This window comes from Triticum urartu, chromosome 3A (assembly GCF_056163025.1).
Source record: "Triticum urartu cultivar PI428250 chromosome 3A, HENAU_Tu73, whole genome shotgun sequence".
In the NCBI taxonomy this organism is placed as follows: domain Eukaryota; kingdom Viridiplantae; phylum Streptophyta; class Magnoliopsida; order Poales; family Poaceae; genus Triticum; species Triticum urartu.
In genome coordinates, this window is record NC_141875.1 from 396,724,711 (window position 1) to 396,751,980 (window position 27,270).

Sequence of the window (27,270 nt, forward strand, 5' to 3'; positions counted from 1 at the left end):
AGCCTGACACTTGGCTTGAAGACTACCGAGTGGCTGTCCAGATTGGTGGCGGCAATGATGAAGTGTCCATGAAACACCTTCCTCTGATGTTGGAGGGCTCGGCTATAGCATGGCTGGATCAGTTGGCGCCTGGCAGCATCTATACTTGGGAAGATCTCGCCCAAGTGTTTGTCAGAATGTTTGAGGGTACTTGCAAACGGCCAGCAGGTTTGACAGAATTACAGTGTTGCGTCCAGAAACCGAATGAAACTTTGAGGGATTATATCCAGAGATGGATCACCCTACACCACACGGTAGAAGATGTGTCTGATCATCAGGCAATTTGTGCTTTCAAGGAAGGCATAAGGTACCGGGAGTTGAATCTGAAATTCGGTCGGACAGGAAACATGACTCTGACTCGGATGATGGAAATTGCCACCAAGTATGCCAATGGTGAAGAGGAAGAGCGACTCCGGAGTGGCAAGCACAAAGCAGTCGCCCACGAAGCCGGAGGAGGAAACTCCAGTCGGAAACAGACGCGCAAGGCTGAACCAGCTGCTCCGGGTGAAGCCTTGGCTGTGGTTCAAGGAAAGTTCATGGGGAAGCCCAAAGGGCCATGGAACCCCAAGAAAGTAAAAGATCAAGATGGAAATGACGTGTTGGATCTGCCGTGCCATATCCACACCAAAAAAGACGAAGAAGGTAATTTCATTTACCCGAAGCACACCACTCGGCAGTGTCGGCTCCTGGTCCAGCAGTTCCGAGAGAAACAGCCCAAGGAAAAGGAGAAGGAGGTAGACAAGGTTGAGGGTGCAGGAGAGGATGATGATGGTTATCCCCACGTGAATTCCACTCTGATGATTTTTGTTGATGTTGAGAGCAAAAGTCGATTGAAAGTCATCAACACGGAAGTGAACATGGTCACTCCGGTGACACCCAGTTACTTGAAATGGTCACAGACTGCCATTACATTCGACCAGTCTGATCATCCAGCGCACATCGCCACCCCTGGGAGGCAAGCACTGGTGGTCGACCTGGTGGTCGAAGGCACTCGACTGACAAAGGTCCTGATGGACGGTGGCAGTGGCCTGAACATTCTGTATGCAAAAACGTTGAAAGGAATGGGCATTCCGATGTCGAGACTCGGCGAAAGCCATATGAGTTTCCATGGGGTCATTCCAGGCAAGAAGGCTGCATCCCTCGGTCAGGTTGCACTCGACGTGGTTTTCGGTGATTCCAAAAATTACCGCAAAGAAAAGTTGATGTTTGAAGTTGTGGATTTTCAGAGTGCGTATCATGCAATTCTAGGCAGTCTAGCTTATGCATGATTTATGGCTCGACCGTGTTACGTGTACCTCAAACTGAAGATGCCTGGTCCCAGAGGAGTGATCACTATCTCTGGTAATCGGAAGAAGGCGGAAGAGTGCTTCTAGAAGGGCTCAAAGATCGCCGATGCCCAAATGGCCGTGGTAGAATTGCAATGCAGACCCGAGTGACTTGCTGCGAGCCAAGAAGCCAGCCACAAATTCAGCATTCCAGTCGTCTGGCGAGACGAAGTCGATTCACATTCACCTGACGGATCGCAATGCAGCTCTGACTCACATTCCAACCACACTCGACTCCAAATAGGAAGAAGCGCTCATCCAGTTCCTCCGTGAGAACTGGGACATCTTTGCATGGAAGCCTTCTGACATGCCGGGTGTTCCCAGGGGACTGGCTGAGCATCGTTTGCGAGTCGACCCGAAGGTGAAACCAGTCAAAGAGCATCTTCGACGGTCCGCCGTCCAGAAAAGAAAAGCAATCGGTGAAGAGGTGGCTTGGCTTTTGGCTGCTGAGTTTTATCCGATAGATTTACCAATCCGAGTGGTTAGCCAATGTTGTCATGGTCCCAAAGAAAAATGACTCACTTCGCATGTGTATTGATTTCAAGCATATCAATCGGGCCTGCCCGAAAGATCACTTCCCTCTCCCTCGCATCGATCAGATAGCCGATTCGACTGCAGGGTGCGAGCGTTTGTCCTTTTTGGACGCCTACTCCGGGTACCACCAGATCCGTCTGTACGGACCTGACAAAATAAAGACAACTTTTATCACCCCGTTTGGGTGCTTCTGTTATGTCACAATGCCATTCGGCTTGAAGAACGCCGGAGCCACATTTATGCGGATGATTCAGAAGTGCCTGCTCACTCAGATCAGTCGGAATGTGGAAGCATACATGGATGACATTGTGGTCAAGTCACGTAAAGGTTCCGACCTACTGTCTGACCTTGCTGAAACCTTTGCCAACCTCAAAAGGTATGATATCAAGCTCAATCCATCAAAGTGCACGTTTGGAGTTCCAGGCGGCAAGTTACTCGGTTTTCTTGTTTCCGAACGAGGAATCGATGCTAACCCAGAGAAGGTAGGCGCTATACTCCGAATGAAACGCCCTGTGCGTGTGCATGATGTCCAGAAGCTTACTGGTTGCTTGGCCGCCCTAAGTCGATTCATTTCTCACCTTGGTGAAAAGGCGCTGCCTCTTTACCGACTGATGAAGAAATCAGATAAGTTCGAGTGGACCCCAGAAGCTGATACAACATTTTCAGAGCTAAAATCCCTGCTTTCCACCCAGCCGGTGCTTGCTGCTCCAATCAGCAAAGAGCCTCTACTGCTTTATATAGCAGCCACTGGACAAGTCGTCAGTACAGTACTTACAGTCGAGCGGGAAGAAGAAGGAAAAGCGTACAAAGTTCAACGCCCAGTTTATTATATTTCTGAAGTCCTGACCCCGTCAAAGCAGAGATATCCTCACTATCAGAAGCTTGTCTATGGGATTTACATGACCACGAAGAAGGTTGCACACTACTTCTCAGATCACTCTGTTACAGTCGTCAGCGACGCTCCATTGTCAGAGATTCTGCACAACAGGGATGCAACTGGTTGAGTGGCAAAATGGGCGATTGAACTCCTTCCCTTAGATATCAAGTTTGAGGCAAAGAAAGCTATCAAGTCCCAAGCAATAGCAGATTTCCTCGCCGAGTGGATCGAACAGCAACTGCCGACTCAAGTTCACTCTGAGCACTGGACCATGTTCTTTGACGGATCCAAGATGTTGAACGGTTCTGGTGCTGGAGTAGTTCTGGTATCCCCCTGAGGAGACATGCTCAGATATGTCCTCCAAATTCACTTTGATTCCTCCAACAATGAAGCAGAATATGAAGCACTCCTGTATGGGTTGCACATGGCCATCTCACTCGGTGTCCGTCGCCTCATGGTCTATGGCGACTCAGATTTGGTAGTTAATCAAGTGATGAAGGAGTGGGACGTCAGAAGTCCAACCATGACTGGTAACTACAACGCGGTGAGAAAGCTTGAGAAGAAGTTCGAGGGGTTAGAACTCCACCACATCCCCCGATTGAAAAATCAAGCAGCCGATGACTTGGCAAAGATAGGTTCCAAGAGAGAAGCCATTCCCAGCAATGTGTTTTTGGAGCATATTCACACGCCGACAGTTCAGGAAGATCCTTTCACCGAAGAGCCCCCGCAACCTAAGAGCGCCACGGATCCGACTGAAGTCGAGGTCCCAGCTGTGGTCGACCTGATCATGGAGGTTCTGGCCATTACTCCCGACTGGACGGTGCCCTACATTGCGTACATCCTCAGGAAAGAGCTCCCAGAGGATGAAGAAGAGGCTCGACAGATCGTCCGTCGATCCAAGGCCTTTACTGTGATAAGAGGGCAGCTGTTTAGGGAAAGCGTGACTGGAGTCGGACAGAAATGCATAACACCAGAAGAAGGTTGAATGATCCTCAATGACATCCACTCGGGGACCTGTGGTCACCACGCGTCCTCTCTGGCCATCGTGGCTAAAGCATACCGAGCTGGATTCTATTGGCCACGAGCAAATGAAATGGCGAAAGATATAGTCGACAGATGTGAAGGCTGCCAATTTTACTCCGATATGTCTCACAAGCCAGCGTCAGCCCTAAAGACCATCCCCCTCGTCTAGCCCTTCGCTGTTTGGGGACTGGATATGGTTGGACCGCTGAGAACCGGCAAAAGCGGCTTCACTCACGTGCTCATTGCAGTCGACAAATTTACCAAATGGATCAAAGCTAAACCTATCAAGAACCTTGATGCTAGCACCGCTGTCAGTTTTATCAGAGAATTGACATTCAGATATGGAGTCCCACACAGCATCATCACGGACAACGGATCGAACTTTGATTCCGATGAGTTCAGAGCTTTCTGCGCCTCTCAGGGCACTCGAGTCGACTATGCTTCTGTCGCTCACCCGCGGTCGAACGGACAAGCAGAAAGAGCCAATGGACTAATTCTCAAAGGACTGAAACCCCGACTGATGCGTGATCTCAAACACGCAGTAGGTCCTTGGGTTGATGAACTTCCGTCAGTTCTGTGGGGTTTAAGGACAACTCCTAATCGGTCGACTGGACGAACTCCTTTCTTCTTAGTCTATGGAGCCGAAGCTGTTCTGCCAAGTGACCTGCTCCACAATGCACCCCGAGTTGAGCTCTTCTCCGAAGCGGAAGCAGAGCAGGCCCGGCAAGATTCAGTCGATCTCTTAGAGGAGGAAAGAGAGATGGCCTTGATCCGCTCGACCATTTATCAGCAAGACTTGCGTAGATTCCATGCCAGAAATGTGAGGGGTCGGGCCTTTCAAGAAGGAGACCTGGTTCTTCGAGTGGATCAGCAGAAACCACACAAGCTTGCCCCAACTTGGGAGGGCCCCTTCATCATCACCAAAGTTCTCCACAACGGAGCATACCATCTTTACATTGTTGAGCATCAGAAAGACGAGCCACGGGCTTGGAACGCGGAGCTGCTTCGTCCCTTTTATACTTAAGCAGTCGTTCGAATAAAATGTAATAAGAAACACCTTTTGTAATTTTTTTTATCAAAGACAAGAGCTTGCGGTTCTCTCATTCGATTGTGTTCTTCTTATTTACTTCCGAAATCCCCCAGTGGGTGGGCTTAGTCGCGAATCCGTTTCGCCTAAGTTCGAAAGAAAATCCTACCGAGTGGAGAGCAATCCTCCCACTCGGGGGCTTAGCTGCAGTCCAACACTCGCCTAAGATCTCTCACTAAGAGACTTAGCTGCAGTCCGGTACTCGCCTAAGTTTGAAAGAAAATCCTACCGAGTGGAGAGCAATCCTCCCACTCGGGGGCTTAGCTGCAGTCCAGCACTCGCCTAAGTTCTCTCACTAAGAGACTTAGCTGCAGTCCGGTACTCGCCTAAGGTTGAAAAAATCCTACCGAGTGGAGAGCAATCCTCCCACTCGGGGGCTTAGCTACAGTCCAGCACTCGCCTAAGTTTTCCCACTCGGGGGCTTAGCTGCAGTCCAGCACTCGCCTAAGTTTGAAAAAATCCTACCGAGTGGAGAGCAATCCTCCCACTCGGGGGCTTAGCTGCAGTCCAACACTCGCCTAAGTTCTCTCACTAAGAGACTTAGCTACAGTCCGGTGTTGGGGAACGTAGCAGAATTTTAAAATTTTCTACGCATCACCAAGATCAATCTATGGAGTCATCTAGCAACGAGGGAGAGAGGAGTGCATCTACATGCCCTTGTAGATCGCGTGCGGAAGCGTTCAAGAGAACGGGGTTGATGGAGTCGTACTCGACGTGATCCAAATCACCGATGACCTAGTGCCGAACGGACGGCACCTCCGCGTTCAACACACGTACAGTTGGGAAGATGTCTCCTCCAACTTGATCCAACAAGGGGGAAGGAGAGGTTGATGAAGATCCAGCAGCACGACGGCATGGTGGTGGATGCAGCAGGATCCCGGCAGGGCTTCGCCAAGCGCAAGCGGGGAGGAGAGGTGTTACGGAGGGAGAGGGAGGCGCCAAGAGCAAGGGTGCGGCTGCCCTCCCTCCCCCCTCTTTATATAGGGGCCTTGGGGGGGGGCGCCGGCCCTAGGAGATGGATCTCTAAGGGGGGGCAGCGGCCAAGGGGTGGCTTCCCCCCCAAGCCAAGTGGGGGGCGCCCCCACCCCTAGGGTTTCCCAACCCTAGGCGCAGGGGAGGCCCAAGGGGGGGCGCACCAGCCCACCAGGGGCTGGTTCCCCTCCCACTTCAGCCCATGGGGCCCTCCGGGATAGGTGGCCCCACCCGGTGGACCCCCGGGACCCTTTCGGTGGTCCTGGTACAATACCGGCGACCCCCGAAACCTTCCCGATGGCCGAAACTGGACTTCCTATATATAAATCTTTACCTCCGGACCATTCCGGAACTCCTCGTGACGTCCGGGACACCTAACAACTTTCAGGTTACTGCATACTAATATCTCTACAACCCTAGCATCACCGAATCTTTAGTGTGTAGACCCTACGGGTTCGGGAGACATGCAGACATGACCGAGACGCCTCTCCGGTCAATAACCAACAGCGGGATCTGGATACCCATGTTGGCTCCCACATGCTCCATGATGATCTCATCGGATGAACCACGATGTCGAGGATTCAATCAATCCGTATACAATTCCCTTTGTCAGGCGGTACGTTACTTGCCCGAGACTCGATCGTTGGTATCCCAATACCTCGTTCAATCTCGTTACCGGCAAGTCACTTTACTCGTTCCATAATGCATGATCCCGTGATCAACCACTTGGTCACATTGAGCTCATTATGATGATGCATTACCGAGTGGGCCCAGAGATACCTCTCCGTCATGCGGAGTGACAAATCCCAGTCTCGATTCGTGCCAACCCAACAGACACTTTCGGAGATACCTGTAGTGTACCTTTATAGTCACCCAGTTACGTTGCGACGTTTGGCACACCCAAAGCACTCCTACGGTATCCGGGAGTTGCACAATCTCATGGTCTAAGGAATGATACTTGACATTCGGAAAAGCTACAGCTAACGAACTACACGATCTTTGAGCTATGCTTAGGATTGGGTCTTGTCCATCACATCGTTCTCCTAGTGATGTGATCCTGTTATCAATGACATCCAATGTCCATAGTCAGGAAACCATGACTATCTTTTGATCAACGAGCTAGTCAACTAGAGGCTCACTAGGGACGTGTTGTGGTCTATGTATTCACACATTTATTACGATTTCCGGATAACACAATTATAGCATGAATAATAGACAATTATCATGAGAAAAGAAATATAATAATAACCATTTTATTATTGCCTCTAGGGCATATTTCCAACATCCGGTACTCGCCTAAGTTTGAAAGAAAATCCTACTGAGTGGAGAGCAATCCTCCCACTCGGGGGCTTAGCTGCAGTCCAGCACTCGCCTAAGTTCTCTCGCTAAGAGACTTAGCTGCAGTCCGGTACTCGCCTAAGTTTGAAAGAAAATCCTACCGAGTGGAGAGCAATCCTCCCACTCGAGGGCTTAGCTACAGTCCAGCACTCACCTAAGTTCTCTCAGTAAGAGACTTAGCTGCAGTCTGGTACTCTCCTAAGTTTGAAAGAAAATCCTACCGAGTGGAGAGCAATCCTCCCACTCAGGGGTTTAGCTGCAGTCCAGCACTCGCCTAAGTTCTCTCACTAAGAGACTTAGCTGCAGTCCAGTACTCGCCTAAGTTTGAAAGAAAATCCTACCGAGTGGAGAGCAATCGTCCCACTCGGGGGCTTAGCTACAGTCTAGCACTCGCCTAAGTTCTCTCACTAAGAGACTTAGCTGCAGTCCGGTACTCGCCTAAGGTTGAAAAAATCCTACCGAGTGGAGAGCAATCCTCCCACTCGGGGGCTTAGCTGCAGTTCAGCACTCGCCTAAGTTCTCTCACTAAGAGACTTAGCTACAGGCCGGTACTCGCCTAAGTTTGAAAAAAATCCTACCGAGTGGAGAGCAATCCTCCCACTCGGGGGCTTAGCTGTAGTCCAACACTCGCCTAAGTTCTCTCACTAAGAGACTTAGCTGCAGTCCGGTACTCGCCTAAGTTTGAAAAAATCCTACCGAGTGGAGAGCAATCCTCCCACTCGGGGGCTTAGCTGCAGTCCAGCACTCGCCTAAGTTCTCTCACTAAGAGACTTAGCTGCAGTCCGGTACTCGCCTAAGTTTGAAAAAATCCTACCGAGTGGAGAGCAATCCTCCCACTCGGGGGCTTAGCTGCAGTCCAACACTCGCCTAAGTTCTCTCACTAAGAGACTTAGCTGCAGTCCGGTACTCGCCTAAGTTTGAAAAAATCCTACCGAGTGGAGAGCAATCCTCCCACTCGGGGGCTTAGCTGCAGTCCAGCACTCGCCTAAGTTCTCTCACTAAGAGGCTTAGCTGCAGTCCAGTACCCGCCCAAGGTTGAAAAAATCCTACCGAGTGGAGAGCAAACCTCCCACTCGAGGACTTAGGTGCATTCCAGTACTCGCTTAAGTTTGAAACATACCCCTATCCGCAAGGACGACGAGGTGCAGGTCGACTGCAACCTTCTCCTTCGGAGCTGCGGCACAAATATAACGTCCGCTCCATCCCTATCTGCAAGGACGACGAGGTGTAGGTCGACTGAAACCTTCTCCTTCGGAGCTACGACACAAATACAACGTCTGCTCCGTCCCTATCCGCAAGGACGACGAAGCGTTCCGAGCAGTGAACAAAGTCCATTCAAAGGCAAACACAAGCACATTCGGAAGTAAACCAAATTCAAATAAATCCTAAAAGTTCCAAGCAGCAAATCAAAAGTACTCGGACATCAAACCCTAAGGAGTTCAATGGTTACAGCAATCACTCGGCATTCTGAGGCAAATTTAAAGCGGATTCAAGTTTCATAAGTTTGTTCACTCGACCGGAAGAGGGCTGGCAGGCTCCACGAATGAGTCCAGGTCGATCCCACCGGCGATCCGCGTGACAGCAACAATGAAAGTCACCATGAAGGACTGGGAATCGTGCTTTTTGGTGTTAGCGACTTTGATCGCAGCCAGCTTGTCCTCACGAGCCTCCTTGCAATGGACTCGCACCAAGGACAGTGCCACGTCAGCACCACACCGGGCGGAGGATTTCTTCCATTCTTGTACTCGGTAAGGGATCTCGTTCAGTCGAGTCAACAGGGATTACAGGTCATTCTGAAGCGTCGCCCCCGGCCAAAGCGATGAGTTGATTCGAGAGATGACCTCCTTCAGGCGCGCGAGGTAGCTTGTGGCGCTGGCGATATGGGACTCCAGTCGAAGCACGTTCATCGCAGTTTCGTCACAGACTGGGGAAGCGATAGGGTCCAGACCCGTCTCGACCCTCCCTGTTTCTTCGTCGAAGTCTTGGCAGAGTTCTGCAGCCAAAAGTTAGTCAATCGACCGAGCAAGATCCGATCGCAAGCATCAACACAGTCGGATTAAAAGAAATACCTTCCAGCGCGAGATAAAGCTTCTTCACGAGAGTCCTCAGATAAGCTTCTGTGTCATTCCTCTTGTGGATTGCAGATTCCAACTTTTCATTCAGGACGACCTTGTCCTTCTTCAGACTGGTCACTTCGCAGTTAGCTTCATTAAGACAAGATTTCAGTTTGTTCACCTCTCCTTCCAACGTTCCGATTGAAGCAAGCTTCTGGTCTGCGAGAGCGGTTTTGTCTTGGGCTACTTTTTGCACGACGGCGAGGTCCGAGTCCTTCTTCTCCAGAGCCAACTTCATTTTCTGTGCAAAAGAAGCAATCGAATCAAAGAAGAAATCAAAGAGATATATTGCAAGTCAGTCGACAATCAGTTACCTTCCATACCAGCGGCCTTGTCTTGAGCTCTTTTCAGATTCTGCTGGGCCAATTCCAAGTCTAAGTTGAGTTGCCTCTGCTTCTCCTCAAGTTTAGCAAATTTGGAAATAAGAGTACAAGACTTCTGCAGAAGGCAAAAGACGGATCAATCGATAAGATCAAAGGCGGTTCACTTTCGAGTGAATAAAACCTAAAGAAGTTCATTTAGACCCCAGCCGACTGCACATAGTCGACTGCGGTCTCAGGGGCTACACCTAGCGGGTGCACTTGGCGTGCCCCCACTGACTAAGGCTCAACTCGTCCGGTCTGCCCGGACCAAAAAAAAGGGTTGTTCAGACCCCAGTCGACTACCAGCAGTCGACTGCGGTCTCGGGGACTACACCTAGTGGGTGCACTTAGCGTGCCCCCACCGGTTCTGATCCTACTCGACCGGCCCGCCGGAGTCGAGTGCAAGGAGTAAAAAGAAAAGAAAGGATAACTCAGACCCCAGTCGACTGCAAGCAGTCGACCGTGGTCTCGGGGACTACACCCAGTGGGTGCACTTAGTGTGCCCCCACCGGTTCTGATCCCACTCGCCCAGACCGAGTGGAAGAGCGAAACTACCAAAAACAACAAAACACCCAGTGGGTGCTCTAGTTCGACGCAAACAACAGGAGATTGTGCAGAAGAAGATTTTTCGAGTAACATTTCTTCATAGAACAAAAACAGTCGGAAAGTCTACTCAGCTAGACATTGGCCCGAAGAGCAGCGCTGGCGTCGTAGGCAGCCTGGCTGTTCTCATGCACTGTCTTCACTCGCTCCATCATCATGTCAGCTTGTCGGATGGCTTCCGCGGCCGCTTCCGACTGGTTGTCCGGGACGGGGTAGCTGGTGAAAAAGTGGGCAGACGACCCAGGTGCGGCGGCTTGGAGCTCCGCGGCGTGGAGTTGGACAGCTGAAGGAATCACAGGTGCAGTCAACGATGCGGGATGCCCACTCGACAAGGGCGCAACGAAGGTCACAGAGGCCCTGCCCGCGTCTTCAGGTTGACGGACGGGAGGCGCTTCTTGCCGAGCCATCCTGCCAGCTGCTACCTTCTTGCTCTTCCCGGGCTTAAGAGCCACATCTTCATCGTCGTCTGGAAGATCTATGACGTTGGGTGGAGCTGCAAGGCAGATCATTCGACTCCAAGTGAACCACTTGAACGCAATTGACCAAAGAATCAAGAACAAAATCGCAAGAGTTTATACCTCGGTTGGAGGTCACCGCATCTTCCATTTCCTCGTCCCGGTACTGGAAAGAAGAGGTTACTGACGTAGCGGCACTGCAAAGGCCCACGTTCAATCAGTTGCATCTAGTAATCGAATCGACGAAAAGGACAAGTTAGATGGTTACCCGGAGATAGTAGGAACAGTCACTTTGATCCTGGGCAAAGCTTTTGGCAGTTTGGAGGAGGTGGCCTTCGACGCTTTCGGCGGCGCAACTTTGGACTGCTTTGGAGCCTTCTCAGTCGGCGTTGGGGATGACGTCTTGGGACGCTTCGAAGACTGACCAATTGGCGCGGCCGCCAAGTCCCGAGTGCTCGCCGGGTCATGAGCGTTTTTGGATCTCCTCTCCCTGCGAGGAGGCGAGTCGACCTCTTCGCCTTTAGTCGATTCGTCGCTCTCCTCGTCCTCCTCGGCATCCGAATGCTCCTCGCCGCTCTCGCCCCCGCTCGCTTCTTCCTCGGCGTCTGGGTCCTGCACTCCGTTCGGCATTGAGTACATGTCGATGAGGGCCTGAAAGGACAACGATCAAATGAAATTCAGTCGACCATAAACGGGATATCACACGATGAATCGGAAAGATACTTGACAAAACAAAATTATACCTGCTCCGGCTGGTGCGAGTTGTCGAATGGAATCACCCTCCTAGACCCCCGGGGGTTGTCTTTGTTGCCGGTGATCCCCATCAACCACTTCTCCAAGATATCCTCGCTGACATCCTTCAGGTGGATCCGAGTGGAATCCTTGAGCCCAGAGTACATCCACATCGGATGATCACACGCCTGAAGCGGTTGGATGCGTCGACCGAGAAAGACCTCCAGCAGGTCCATCCCGGTCACCCCATCGCAGACAAGTTGGACGACCCGCTCGACCAGCACCTTAACCTGTGCCTTCTCTTCTGGAACTACCTTCAGGGGGTGGGCTTCTCCACTCGAGCCAAGGAAAAGGGAGGAAGTCCAGTTGACTGACCCGAGGTTGGCTGATCCTTGCAGTAGAACCAAGTCGACTGCCAGCCTCAGACCGAGTCGGGAAGGATCATGGCTGGGAAGGTACTCTTGCTCCTCATCAGGATCCCCAAACCCCCGCACATCTGGATCACTCGTGTCCTCTCGTCACTCGACTTGGCCTTTTTGACCGACTGGGAGCGGCAGGTGAAGATGTGTTTGAAAAGACCCCAGTGCGGTCGACAGCCCAGGAAATTTTCACACATCGACACGAAAGCAGCCAGATAGACTATGGTGTTTGGAGTGAAATGGTGGAGCTGAGCCCCAAAGAAGTTCAAAAAACCCCGGAAGAAAGGATGGGGAGGCAATGAGAATCCGCGATCTACGTGGGTGGCGAGGAGAACACACTCACGCTCCCTTGGCTGCGGCTCGTTCTCGTTCCCCGGGAGCCATGCCGATTTGTGGGGGATCAGTCCCCCCTCCACCAGGTCATCGAGGTCGTCCTGGGTGATTGTCGAGCGGATCCAGTCGCCCTGGATCCAGCCCGCCGGCAGGCCGGACCTCGACGAGGATCTGCCCCGGTTGGTGCGCTTGCCCTTCGCCTCCGCGGTCGCCTTCTTCGCATGTTCCAGCGCCACCGTCTTCTCCTTCCCCATGGCGACGGGTCGAGCTCGAGCAGAGGTCCGGCGACGAGGCGGAAGCGAGCGTGGTGGAGAGATCGGGGGAAAAAGAAGAGAAAATGGGAGCGCGCGGGGCAGAGGCCTGGTCCGGGACCTTTTATAAGGCTTTTCACCGAGTGGCTGACTGGTGGACCCAGACGATCTAAACAAATCCCGCAACAGTCGCGCGCGCAGTACGTGGCGAAAAAGGTGGCGCAGGGATCGAGGAGACTTGCCTAATCCGCCCCGATAACCTTGGTTCCGCCCGTCTGGCGCACTTCCCAAAATTCGAATCCCGCGAGATCCGCGGAGAGCAGAGCAACCTGTCAGACTGAAGACAAACATCATCATTCGGAATTCTATCGCGAAAATTCACTCGACCAAAACCAAGAATGGACCAAGGGGACTGAGAAAGGAGTCGACATCGTCACCTCAACTCACTGTTCCAGAACAAGATATACTCATAGCACAAAGAGTGGGTCAGAAGTGTTCCCAACTCCTTCCTCACTCAAACCCTGATCCATTCGGGGGCTAATGATGAAGCTATGTACCCAGGGTAGGGTCATGGATCTGTCCAACATAACCTCCCCAAGGACATCTCTACAAAGAATCATAAGCAGTCGGAGAAAAACCATCATCCACTCGACCGTGAAGATGTGCTCACTCGACCACCTTGAAGACACTCGACCACCAGAAGATGAGAAACTATCCACTCTACAATGGTCAGGACTTAAACCATAGCTTTATGGGCATTTATAACACTTTACTGTAGACGTTACCAGTAGCGCCTTTCCTTTATGAGCATTGAACCCTGTGTAACAGAGGGGAGCTAGGGTCCTGGCGCACTCTATATAAGCCACCCCCTCCTCTGGGACAGGGGTTCGCACTTTCTATAATTCACACACATATATTCAGTCGACCGCCTCTAGGCTCCGAGACGTAGGACTATTGCTTCCTCCGAGAAGGGCCTGAACTCGTAAACTCGTGTGTACAACTCCTCCATAGCTAGGATCTTGCCTCTACATTCCTACCCCCATATTCTACTGACAGTCTTAGAACCACGATAGCCACCGCAGAAGACCCCGGCCATCCTCGTACCGTGCGCCAGATCTAGATCTGAGAGACCTAGGGTTGACTTCAACTTTTCCTCTTAAGTATTTTATTTTTGCATTTTATAGCCCTGTTCATTGCATCATAACTCCTCACCCGTAGCTCCGTTTTGGGCGTGCCATATATCAAAATGTTCATGATGATGTCCTATTCATTTTGTTCCATTGCACAATGCTTGTTTGAGTCCATATTGATGCCCAAATTGTTGATGCAAGAGTGCTATAAAATGTTAGTTCCTGATTCTTATCAGTTTATGAGCATTTGTCATTTTTGCCATGATTATTGGGTGCTGCTTATGGTCATGAGCTCTACATGTGTTTTGGGCTATGCCATGCCATCTTTACAGGGGTGTATGCCATGTATTTTTGTGACCAATATGGTGACTAGCACATGCATGCAAAGTAGCTCTCGTAATGTTGCTGATTTCAGGGACTTAGAATTTCACGAAGTCATTTCCCTGCTGTTATTTTAATGCCATGTATTCATGTTGCTACAGACAGATCCATGCTTCTTTTGGGTATGTTCAGTAAGTATGATTTGGGCATATGGTTATGCTCTATCCATCCATGCCCCTGTTTGCATTTATGGAGTGCCCTAGCATGAGTCAATCTTGCTCTACTTTTGCTATAAAATGTTCCTGGCAGATTGTTTACGTGTTAATCAATTTTGCCAAGGTTGTTGTAGTTGATCCATGCATGCTATGAACTTGTTCTTGCTTTGCTTGGCTTCATGAACATGTCTTCTTGTGGGTAGTATGATTAGTTTATCATGCAATGCCTTGTGTTGAGTGCATCGAGCTCGCAAACGTTCCTTCATAATTCTGTTTTTGCCATGTCCAGTTTTTTGCTAAGTCTGAATCTGTTAACGAAACTTGCTATGTTTACATGGGTGCCATCATATCTTCTGATCCTTTTTGGCTTATGGTTAGTATGGGACTTTTGTTATATGCTTTGATTAGATTCATTCCATGCCTTGTATTTCTATTATCTGATCCTGTAGCATGTTGTTAGCTTGCTCTAAACATTGCTTCCTGATGTTAATCCCTGACATGTTAGTATTTTCACTAAGTCTGTGAAGCTGATATCTTTTGCACTTTTGCCATGCTTGTTTGAACCTGATCTTGTGTGATTTAGCCATAGCTCAGTGTTCATCTTTTGTCAAGAATCTTGAGTAGATCACTGTCATGTGCTTTGTTGCTATGTTGGAGTGCAGTAGCTTAGTTTCTTGTTGCATTCTAGATGGCATCGTGCTGTTAATCGCAGAATTGTGCCTTTCTTGTTTTGCTTGCCATTTGCAAACCGTGCATCCGTTTCCGGTGATCTTTATATCGATTTCGACCGAAATCAACTCATCTTTCCAGCGGCACACTTGGTTTGCCAAGTTGATGCATGGTTCAATATTTTCTTTCCGAAGCACGCATATGCCGTGCATATCACATCCGCATATCATGTCATGTTTTGCATCATGTTGCTTGCGCATTGCACCGTGGTTGATTGTGGTTTCATTTGCTTGTGTTCTTGCCTTGGGTAGAGCCGGGAGACGAGTTCGTGATCGAGGAACCCATTGAGTACGCTTACGAGGATCAAGCTTACATCAACTCGGAGAACTTTGCAGGCAAGATGACCATACCCCGAAATCAGTTCTATCTTTGCTTGCTAGTTGCTTGCTCTATTGCTATGCCGCGATACCTACCACTTGCTATATCATGCCTCCCTTATTTCCATGTCAAACCTCTAACCCACTTTGTCCTAGCAAACCGTTGTTTGGCTATGTTACCGCTTTGCTCAGCCCCTCTTATAGTGTTGCTAGTTGCAGGTGAAGATGGAGTTTGTTCCTTGTTGGAACATGTTTATTGTTGGGATATCATTATTATACCTTGTTTACTTTAATGCACCTATATACTTGGTAAAGGGTGGAAGGCTCGGCCTTATGCCTGGTGTTTTGTTCCATCTTGCCGCCCTAGTTTCCGTCATACCGGTGTTATGTTCCTTGATTTTGTGTTCCTTACGCGGTTGGGTTATAATGGGAACCCCATGACAGTTCGCCTTGCATAAAACTCCTCCAGCAAGGCCCAACCTTGGTTTTACCATTCGCCACCTAAGCCTTTTCCCTTGGGTTCCGTGGACTCAAGGGTCATCTTTATTTTAAACCCCCGGGCCAGTGATCCTCTGAGTGTTGGTCCAACTTGTCAGCCGCTGGTGGCCACCAAGGGCAACTCTGGGTTGGCCTACCGGAAGTTTGGACAATCCGGTGTGCCTTGAGAACGAGATACGTGTGACTCCTTTCGGGATTTGTCGGCACATCGGGCGGCTTTGCTGGTCTTGTTTTACCATTCTCGAGATGTCTTGTAACCGGGATTCTGAGTCTGATCGGGTCGTCATGGGAGAAGGAATATCCTTCGTTGACCGTGAGAGCTTGTGATGGGCTAAGTTGGGACACCCCTGCAGGGTTTTGAACTTTTGAAAGCCGTGCCCGCGGTTATGGGTAGATGGGAATTTGTTAATGTCCGGTTGAAGAAAACTTGACACTTAACTTAATTAAAATGAATCAACCGCGTGTGTACCCGTGATGGTCTCTTTTCGGCGGAGTCCGAGAAGAGAACACGATCTCGTGTTATGCTTGAACGTAAGTAGTTTCAGGATCACTTCTTGATCTTTATAGCTTCTCGACCGTGCTTTGCTTCTCTTCTCGCTCTCTTTTGCATAAGGTAGCCTCCATATATGCTAGTGCTTGCTGCAGCTCCACCTCACTGCCTTTCGTACCCATAAGCTTAAATTGTCTTGATCGCGAGGGTGTGAGATTGCTGAGTCCCCGTGACTCACAGATTACTTCCAAAACCAGATGCAGGTGCCAATGATGCTAGTGCAGGAGACGTGACCAAACTCAACTGGGAGTTCGACGAGGATTCTGGACGTTACTATGTTTCCTTTCCGGACGATCAGTAGTGGAGCCCAGTTGGGGCGATCGGGGATCTATTGCATTTGGGGTTGTCTTTATTTTGGTTCCATAGTCGGACCTTGATTGTATTCTGGATGATGTAATGCTATATTTATGTATTGTGTGAAGTGGCGATTGTAAGCCAACTCTTTATCTATTTCTTATTCAGTACATGGGATGTGTAAATATTACCCCTCTTGTGACATGCCTACAATGCGGTTATGCCTCTAAGTCGTGCTCCGACACGTGGGAGATATAGCCGCATCGTGGGTGTTACAATCGAAGCCAACCTCGACAAGATCAAAGCTATCGAGAAGATCCAAGCGCCAAGGACATTTAAGGATGTGAGGTGTCTGACAAGATGCGTTGCCGCGCTAAGCTGATTCATGTCCAAGTCTGCCGAACGCACCCTGCCGTTCTTCAAAATTTTGAAGAAGGCACGGCCAATGAAGTGGACCCCGGAAGCAGATGAAGCTTTGCAAGAGTTGAAGGCCTACTTGTCCTATATGCCTACCTTGGTTGCTCCCAAACCCGAGGAGCTGTTATTGCTGTACTTAGCGGCGACCAACCAAGTGGTCAATGCGGCCTTGGTAGCACAGTGAGAAGTGGATGAGGCAGAGAGTGAGCAGAGACCGGCAGATTCAGAGAAGGATCAGGACAACAATGAGCACGACAATGAGAGCAACCCCAAGGATGCGGCAAGGAAGAAGGTGGTGCAGCGCCCAGTGTACTTCATCGGCTCCCTGTTACAGGGGGCTAGATCGAGGTACTCTGGCATGCAAAAGTTGATCTTCGGTCTCATCATGGCCTCAAGGAAACTGCGCCACTACTTCCAAGCCCATGAGATCACGGTTGTCACTTGTTTCCAGTTGCAAAGGATAGTCCGAAACCCTGAGGCTACCAGCAGAATAGTGGAGTGTGCTTTGGAGTTATCTAGTTTTGGTTTGAAGTTTGAGAGCACATCAACTATTCAGAGCAGGGTATTGGCAGAGTTTATTGAAGAATGGACGCCAACCCCTGATGAGGAAGTGACAAAGACATTTATTCCCTGCAAGGAATCACCCCAAGAATGGATTATCACTGCAAAAAATACACTTCCGTGATGATACATGTTTGTCACAGTAGGTCACATTTTCTGTCATGCATGTACATCCATGACAATTTTATGACAAAATCAAGATAGTCATACCTGTGCTGTCGTAGAAGTGTTCCATGACATTACCAAAATTATCATCATGGAAGTGTCCACTTCCATGACGATAAATGGCGCGTCATGGAAGTGCTTTTGTCAAGGGTGACCGACATGTGGCATCCACCGTAACGGGTCGCCATTAACCTATCGGGTCCGGTTTTGGATCTGATAACCCGCTAATAGCCTGGACCAATGAGGATTTTCCACGTGTAAAATTGTCATTGGCCGAAGGAAACACGTGTTGGCTCACCGTCGGGACAAATGTCATCCATTCATTGGACAGGAGGCACCTATGATATATCGACACGTGGCACGGCCCAACAAAGTCCCATTCCGGTGAAAAGGCCGGCCCTTTTGACTTGGGAAAAAGGTAACGAGCCGTCCCACGGAAAGCATGTTAATGGTCTGTTCGTATATAGCCCATTTACGCCATGCTAACTCACGGCCCGTTACGGCCTATCGGAATTAAGCCTAGTAGCTTCATCTGGGCCGTCCAATATGATTCCAGCCCATTGTAACTTCCGGCCCATGTATGTCCCATGATGTCTTTCGGCCCGTACGAGGCCATTTGTAACTCTTGGCCCATTAACGGTCCATGGTGAATCTGGCCCGCAATGAACAATGTACCGCTTTATACCCATTAATGGCCTATTATTCCATTGGGCCATTTCCAACTCGTGTTATCTTTCGGCCTTCTCAGGGCCCATTTATTCTTGGGCTCATTTCCAGCATTCGGTTACATACGGCCCATTACTAGCCTTTTCTCCTTGTGGGCCAAATTCAGCCCGTGGTTACAATCGGCCTGTTTGCGGCCCGTTAATCCATTGGGCCATTTTCACAGCGTCATCAAATACGGCTGATTAATGACGGCCCATTATTTTCGGCCCATGAATGGACGATTCCAAATCTAGCCCGTTTACGCCCCATGATGCGGTCTGTTATTGGCCCATGTTTGGCCGATCGATCATATGGCCCGTAGAAGGCCCATTGATGCTACGGCCTGTAGAAGGCCCATTCTTTCTACGGCCCTTAGAAAGCCCATTGTTTCTACGGCCCGTAGGAGGCCCATGGTAACTACAGTAAATATGTAGCCCATGGTTATTGTGGCTTAGTTTTAAAAAATAGATTATTGCGGCCACTAGCAAACCACGGAAAAAGAACTGCACTGACTACAAGCAAACAAATAAACAAGACAACAAGGAAATAAATAAGCAAGCAACTTACGCTAGTCTATCACGGCTATTACACATATTCCATCCACTCGGCATCAAAGTTCGCCACCAGTGCAAATATAGGGAACAAAGCAGCATATCATATACACTGGTTGTTAAAGTTGGCGATCAGTGCAAATAAACGCCGCAGCGAAACAAGTCCAGACTGAAAGCACTTCAGAAGAGCTCAAGAAACAATATCCTGGGCACCCATAATGCTAGCAAGATTCTTAGCAAGCTTATTAACTTTCTCTTGTTTGGCACTTGAATCCTCCAACACTTGTTGTTGCACCAGAAAGTATGCATCTGAATTCTGCAGGGACTTCCTCAATCCTTCGGCTTCTTGTCGCATAACATCTGATTGATGTCTTCCAACTTGAAGTTGAGACTCAAGAAGCCGAACTGATTCAGGCAGCGAGTTCGAAGAGCTGGTGCCAGCAGTAGTAGCCAGTAACTCGAACACTTTATCAAGACATGACTTTGGGGTTGTCTTAGTGTCTTCAATATAGTTTTTATCAACTTTCTTGGAGACCAACAGGGATGTCTCACTATCTTGAACCTTATCTGCATTACTTCCTTTACCATTGCATAACGAGGTACTCTTCTCCAATATTTTATCCACGTTCTAAAAGAGAAACAAACAAACACATCACATATTTACCATGTTGTATATGAAACTCATTTTGGTAAACCAGTTTGGTAGTAATGTGGACAGGATAACAATATGAAACAAACATATATCTATGTAGTATGGTCACTATATGGTCTATATCATTCTTGTTTATGTTGCCAAATCAAGATAGAGACAGTTCGAATCATATCTATTTAAGACAAAGCAACATAGATAGAATATAAGTGTGGGAAACTACAGAGCAATAACAACACTTGTAATGTGCATGGCATGAGAACATAACTGTTTATTCAATTGAAACTGAAATCAATATAGAGTAAGTTACAACAGCAAACATGTTAAAGAAACAGGTTTAAAACATACCTGTTGTGCCATTGGAGTTTCAATTGCATCCTTCAAATTTGAAATTAGTTGGTATGAGTAAATACAGTGATGCAAGAGCAAAGTAGTATGAACTAGCTACGGAACCTGACCTGAGAACAATTCTTTTTCTGCTTTAAGCGTTAACTTGGGGTTTGGAGTGGTGGTCCTCATGCTTTGGGCACTGCAGTTGCCTTAGTAACTACTCGTGTTTGGGTGCTCTGTGGTGGAGACGGTGTTGTGTCAACTGGAACTGGGTTACTATCTGCTGGGGTTGGGGTTAGAAGGGGTGTAGCTGGTTCTCTGTCCAACTGGGTAGGGGTATAATCTGCGTGAGTCTGGGTTATGTGTGGTGGGGCTGGTTCTTGGGCAAGTACAACCATGGTTCTATCTGCATCGACAGGTAGCACGATCTTTTTTGAAGACCGTGTTTTTACTCCCACAGATACTGCCATCACCCCCTCCAATTGAAATGGCTGATAAACAAGAAAAGTAATTGAATGTACAGACATTGTAAGATAGACAGGTGCAATGGATAGTAGGGAAGAAAACAGGGCATGAAATAATTCACATTTATGTTGTCTAACCAAACAGAATAGTAGGACATAAGTTTACATATATGATGGCTAATTAAACAGGATAGCATGACACAATTTCACATGTATGATGGCTAACTAAACAGGATAAAATGACATACTTCAAAATATGATGACTATGTAAACAGGATGACATGATATAACTATACGATGCGTCTATTAAAGTGCTTGGCATGCCGTAAATCACAAACATGCTATCGATGGAAACATGATGGCATGATATAATTCAAGGATAGAATGACATAATTCAAAATATGATGACTATGTAAACAAGATGAGATGATATAACTATATTATGTCTTTAAAAAATGGGCTGGCATGCCATAATTCAGATACACGCTGTCTATGTAAACATCGTGGCATGATATAATTCAAATATATGATTTATATACTAAGCAAGTGAGCAGAGGGTAATCGCATATATGGTGCCTCAACTAAGGAGATGGCATTCAATATTGTGTATATGATGTAAAAACTAAGCATTGCAATACAACATATGCATGATATGAGTAATATAACCCTGCCAAGTTTGAGCATACACCTCAGGGGGATAATAGGACTGGTCATCTGCCTCTGAATCCTCCTCTGAAGAGCTATCTGTAACCAGCAAGATATCCGCTTCAACAGGTAGCATTGTCTACTCTGAAGACCTTGTTTTCACTCCAGATTTCTCCATCACTAATTCAAATGGCTGATGCATAGGAAGAGCAGTTGAATATACAAACATTGTCCACAAATGCAACGAGAAATACAAAAAAGGATGGCATGATATAATTCACATATATGACGCTTGTCTAAACAACATAGCATTGCATAATTCACATATATAATGCCTTGCAACAAGATAGCATTGCATAATTCACATATATAATGTCTTGCAACTAGATGGCATTGCATAATTCACATATATGGTAATTAGACACTAAACATGTGGCATTCACACAAAGCATGTCTAAACTAAGCAAATGACATAGCAATGCAAGATACCATACGCACGATATGAGCAACATAACCCTGCCAAGTTAGAGCATGCACCTCGAGGGGGAAATAGGACTGGTCATCTGACTCTGAATCCTCCTCTGAGGAGCTATCCATAACCAGCAAGACATGTGCTTTGGCAGGTAGCATTGTCTGCTCTAAAGACCTTGTTTCCACTCCAGATTTTTCCATGACCGTGCCGAATGGCTGATGCACAGGAAGAGTAATTGAATGTACTAAAATTGTTGACAAATTGAACACGTAATAAAAAATGATGGCATGATATAATTCACATATAAGATGACTGGCTAACCAGGGTGGCATTGCAAAATTGACATATATGATGCCTGACTAAACAAGATGGCATTGCATGATTCACATATATGATAAAGAATCTAAATAGATGGCATTCACACAAAGCATGTCTAAACTAAGCAGATGACATATTTGTTGTATAAAGTAAGCAATGCAAGGCACCATATGCATGCTATTACCAACATCAGCATGCCAAGTTAGAGCGAAGACCTCATGGGGTAAATAGGAGTGGTCTTCTCCTTCTGAATCCCCCTCAGAACAGTTATCTTCCTCTTGATTACAATCCGAAATGGGTGGAGGGGGGCCTGCCTTTGCGCCCACCATGGAGCGACATCTGCATGAAATTTTATTGCCACGCAAGGCTCGTCTCTTTTGCTCTACATGTTCAGTTCCATTGTGTACAATAACTGACATGCATAGGAATAAAACATAGTGAGATTATGTAAGGAGTGCATGCACAAATCTAGAGTGATGGTAGCAAACTATGGATAGACCCAAAACCAATGATAGCAGGCAGATAATAGCTTTAGTTAAAAAATACAAATAATGGATCCTTTAATGTTTGTTTGCACCCAACATGAAACTCATAATAGATACCCGAGATTAACCAGATAGTAGACAGACAGTACTGATTGCTGCCCCAATATGTACCCCACAACCATTTAAAAACTCAAGTTTCAGCATTAGTTTGGACCTGACTCGGAGTCTAATAGGTGAACACGACGATAAAGTAGCATGTCATCGTATTAAGCGATGCATAACATAAGCATACATGGAAGAGTGCGACCTCTCTTGTAGACCCGTGTAGTCCTCCAGGTCATCTGCTCAGTTGATGATGGTAATGCAGTCGTCGTGGATTCCGGCGGTGGGGAAGAAGATCTGAGGCGGCGAAGGACAGTCTGGAGAGCGTATCCCTGCTGTGGTGAACCCTTCCGTCGTTGGAGCAGCTGAGCTGGGGTGAAACACATCGCAGCAGTAGCAGGACAAACCACACAAGGTTTTCTTTGACACATATCTGCAACCGAAGTAATTGTGTAAGGGCTTGTTTGAATTTGAGGATTCTAACAATGCAGGGATAGGAAATAGACAGGAATAGGATATGAATGCACGTGCAAAACAAAGAATTTAAAAAACACAAGATTTCTGCCAATCTAGGTGTTTGGTTCACAAGAATTGGAAATCACAAGATGCAAAGAAGCATGGTGAGATTAAGTCAAACCACAAGAAAATGTACGGTTATAATGCTATTATGCTACTATCTCTTAGTCTTGTGCTTCATGAACAAGAATTTGAAAAGGAGGACAAGTGGAAATTAAAATTCCTACGGTTTTTCTTTCAAGGAGACACTAAAGGAACAAATCCTACAGTTTTCCATTGCTCCATTCCTTTGAACCAAATGCATGAATAGTAGTACCATAGGAAACTTTCCAATTCCTATGTTTTTCCTTCACTTTTCCTTTCAAGCACTAGCGATTCTAGTAGGCAGGCTTGAGCAAGGAAAATCCTACACTCAAAAAATGTTTTTGTGCTACTTCTACTACTTTGGACCCAGGCGACTGCGCTACTAGCTCAACTCCCATGCCCATCGACAAATGCACAGGTCAAACGCGCAGAGATAAATAATGATGGCGTTCAAGAGAGTCCATCACGGATAGCTAAGTTGCCTGGTACCTCACTGCTTGTCATATAGTAAGATAAAATAATTGTATTTCACGTTACTACGTGTGCTCAGTGGACAATATATATAACATGTAGAGTAAAAAAGAGATGCAACAAGTGTACAACCTCTTTGGCGAAGCCATGTCGATCTCAGCGTGATTGGGTTGGTCGGTGAGGATGCTCCGGCTGACTTGGTTGTCGAAGGAGGGGAAGAAGATCTTAGGCGTCTGGAGATGGAGCCCGGGGTATTGCTCCACTATGATGGAGGGTTTCATCGTTGCAGTAGCTCCGGTAAGTTGTACGACGCCGAGGCTGAAGCAGGACAAGAGAGACAACGTTAACCTGAGTGGAATTCTAATAGCATCTCCAATAGATGACGTAAAATACATAACCACAAAGTGCTAGATGTAAAATACATCAGTCGCTCATCTCTGAACTGAACTGTCAGAACTAAACTTAACTGTTGAAACTGAATTTTGCTGTTGAAACTGAATTTTACTGTCGAAACTAAACACACCAGTAGCAGAAAAGCAGTAGCAGCAGCGTGTGAGAGCCTGGGCAGCTGGTCGTGTAGCAGTTCATCTTCAACCTCCACCCCTTGAGCCGCTAACCACCACCGGCCAAACCGCCGCCCCCCGCCGCCCTCGACCGGCGGTGTGCCGCCCCGCCCGCCCAAAACCACTCCCACCGCCAGTCCGCCGTCGCCCCGGTGATACGTCTCCAATGTATCTATAATTTTTTATTGTTCCATGATATTATATTATCTGTTTTGGATGTTTAATGGGCTTTAATATGCACTTTTATATTATTTTTGGGACTAACCTATTAACTGGAGGCCCGGTGCCAGTTCCTGTTTTTTTGCCTATTTCAGTGTTTCGCAGAAAAGGAATATCAAACTGAACGAAACCTTCGCGAGGATCTTTTTTGGAACAAACGCAATCCAGGAGACTTGGAGTGGAGGTCAAGGAAGCAACGAGGTAGGGCGGCGCGCCCAGGGGGGTAGGCGCTCCCCCACCCTTGTGGGCCCCTCGTAGCTCCACCGACCTACTTCTTTCGCCTATATATATATATATATATATATATATATATATATATATATATATATATACTTTTTTACCATAAAAACATCCATGGGAGTCACGAAACCACTTTTCCACCGCCGCAACCTTCTGTACCCGTGAGAACCCATCTGGGGACCTTTTCCAGTGATCTGCCGGTGGGGGATTCAGTCACCGAGGGCTTCTACATCAACACCATAGCCTCTCCGATGATGTGTGAGTAGTTTTACCACAGACCTTCGGGTCCATAGTTATTAGCTAGATGGCTTCTTCTCTCTCTTTGGTTCTCAATACAAAGTTCTCCTCGATGTTCTTGGAGATCTATTCGATGTAATTCTTTTTGCATTGTGTTTGCCGAGATCCGATGAATTGTGGGTTTATGATCAAGATTATCTATGACCAATATTTGATTCTTCTCTGAATTCTTATATGCATGATTTGATATCTTTGCAAGTCCCTTCGAATTATCGGTTTAGTTTGGCCTACTAGATTGATCTTTCTTACAATGGGAGAAGTGCTTAGCTTTGGGTTCAATCTTGCGGTGCTCGATCCCAGTGACAGAAAGGGAACCAACACGTATTGTATTGTTGCCATCGAGGATAAAAAGATGGGATTTATATAATATTGCTTGAGTTTATCCCACTACATCATGTCATCTTGCCTAATGCGTTACTCTGTTCTTATGAACTTAATACTCTAGATGCATGTTGGATAGCGGTCGATGTGTGGAGTAATAGTAGTAGATGCAGAATCGTTTCGGTCTACTTGATACGGACGTGATGCCTATATTCATGATCATGCCTAGATATCATCATAACTATGCGCTTTTCTATTAATTGCTCGGCAGTAATTTTTTCACCCACCGTAATATATGCTATCTTGAGAGAAGCCACTAGTGAAACCTATGGTCCCCGGGTCTACTTTACATCATATAAGTTTCCGATCTACAATTCTAGCTTACTATTTATTTTATTTTGCAATCTTTACTTTTCAATCTATACAAAAAAATACCAAAAATATTTATCTTATTATCTTTATCAGATCTCACTTTCATAAGTGACCGTGAAGGATTGACAACCCCTTTATCGCGTTGGTTGCGAGGTTCTTGTTTGTTTGTGCAGGTACTAGGCGACTTGCATGTAGTCTCCTACTGGATTGATAACTTGGTTCTCAAAAACTGAGGGAAATACTTACGCTACTTTGCTGCATCACCCTTTCCTCTTCAAGGGAAAACCAACGCATGCTCAAGAGGTAGCAAGAAGGATTTCTGGCGCCGTTGCCGGGGAGATCTACGCTCAAGTCAAGACATACCAATTTTCAAGTTTTTGGGTAAAGATTTGATGGATTTTGGAACAAGGAGTGGCAAGAGCCCAAGCTTGGGGATGCCCAAGGCACCCCAAGGTAAAATTCAAGGACAACGAAAAGCCTAAGCTTGGGGATGCCCCGGAAGGCATCCCCTCTTTCGTCTTCGTCTATCGGTAACTTTACTTGAGGCTATATTTTTATTCACCACATGATATGTGTTTTGCTTGGAGCGTCTTGTATGATTTTAGTCTTTGCTTTTTAGTTTACCACAATCATCCTTGCTGTACACACCTTTTGGGAGAGACACACATGAATCGGAATATATTAGAATACTCTATGTGCTTCACTTATATCTTTTGAGTTAGATAATTTTGCTCTTGTGCTTCACTTATATCTTTTAGAGCATGGTGGTGGTTTTATTTTATAGAAATCATTGATCTCTCATGCTTCACTTATATTATTTTGAGAGTCTTTTAGGACATCATGGTAATTTGCTTTGGTTATGAAGTTAGTCCTAATATGACAGGCATCCAAGATGGGTATAATAAAAACTTTCATATAAAGTGCATTGAATACTATGAGAAGTTTGATACTTGATGATTGTTTTGAGATATGAAGATGGTAATATTAGAGTCATGCTAGTTGAGTAGTTGTGAATTTGAGAGATACTTGTGTTAAAGTTTGTGATTCCCGTAGCATGCACGTATGGTGAACCGTTATGTGATGAAGTCGGAGCATGATTTATTTACTGATTGTCTTCCTTATGAGTGGCGGTCGGGGACGAGCGATGGTCTTTTCCTACCAATCTATCCCCCTAGGAGCATGCATGTAGTACTTTGTTTCGATAACTAATGGATTTTTGCAATAAGTATGTGAGTTCTTTATGACTAATGTTGAGTCCATGGATTATACGCACTCTCACCCTTCCACCATTGCTAGCCTCTCTAATACCGCGCACCTTTCATCGGTATCATACACCCACCATATACCTTCCTCAAAACAGCCACCATACCTACCTATTATGGCATTTCCATAGCCATTCCGAGATATATTACCATGCAACTTTCCACCATTCCGTTTATTATGACACGCTCCATCATTGTCATATTGCTTTGCATGATCATGTAGTTGACATCGTATTTGCGGCAAAGCCACCTTCATAATTCTTTCATACATGTCACTCTTGATTCATTGCACATCCCGGTACACTGCCGGAGGCATTCACATAGAGTCATATTTTGTTCTAGGTATGGAGTTGTAATTCTTGAGTTGTAAGTAAATAAAAGTGTGATGATCATCATTATTAGAGCATTGTCCCAGTGAGGAAAGGATGATGGAGACTATGATTCCTCCATAAGTCGGGATGAGACTCCGGACGCAAAAAAAAGAGGCCATAAAAGGGGCCCAAATAAAAAAATGAGAGAAAAAGAGAGATGGGGCAATGCTAC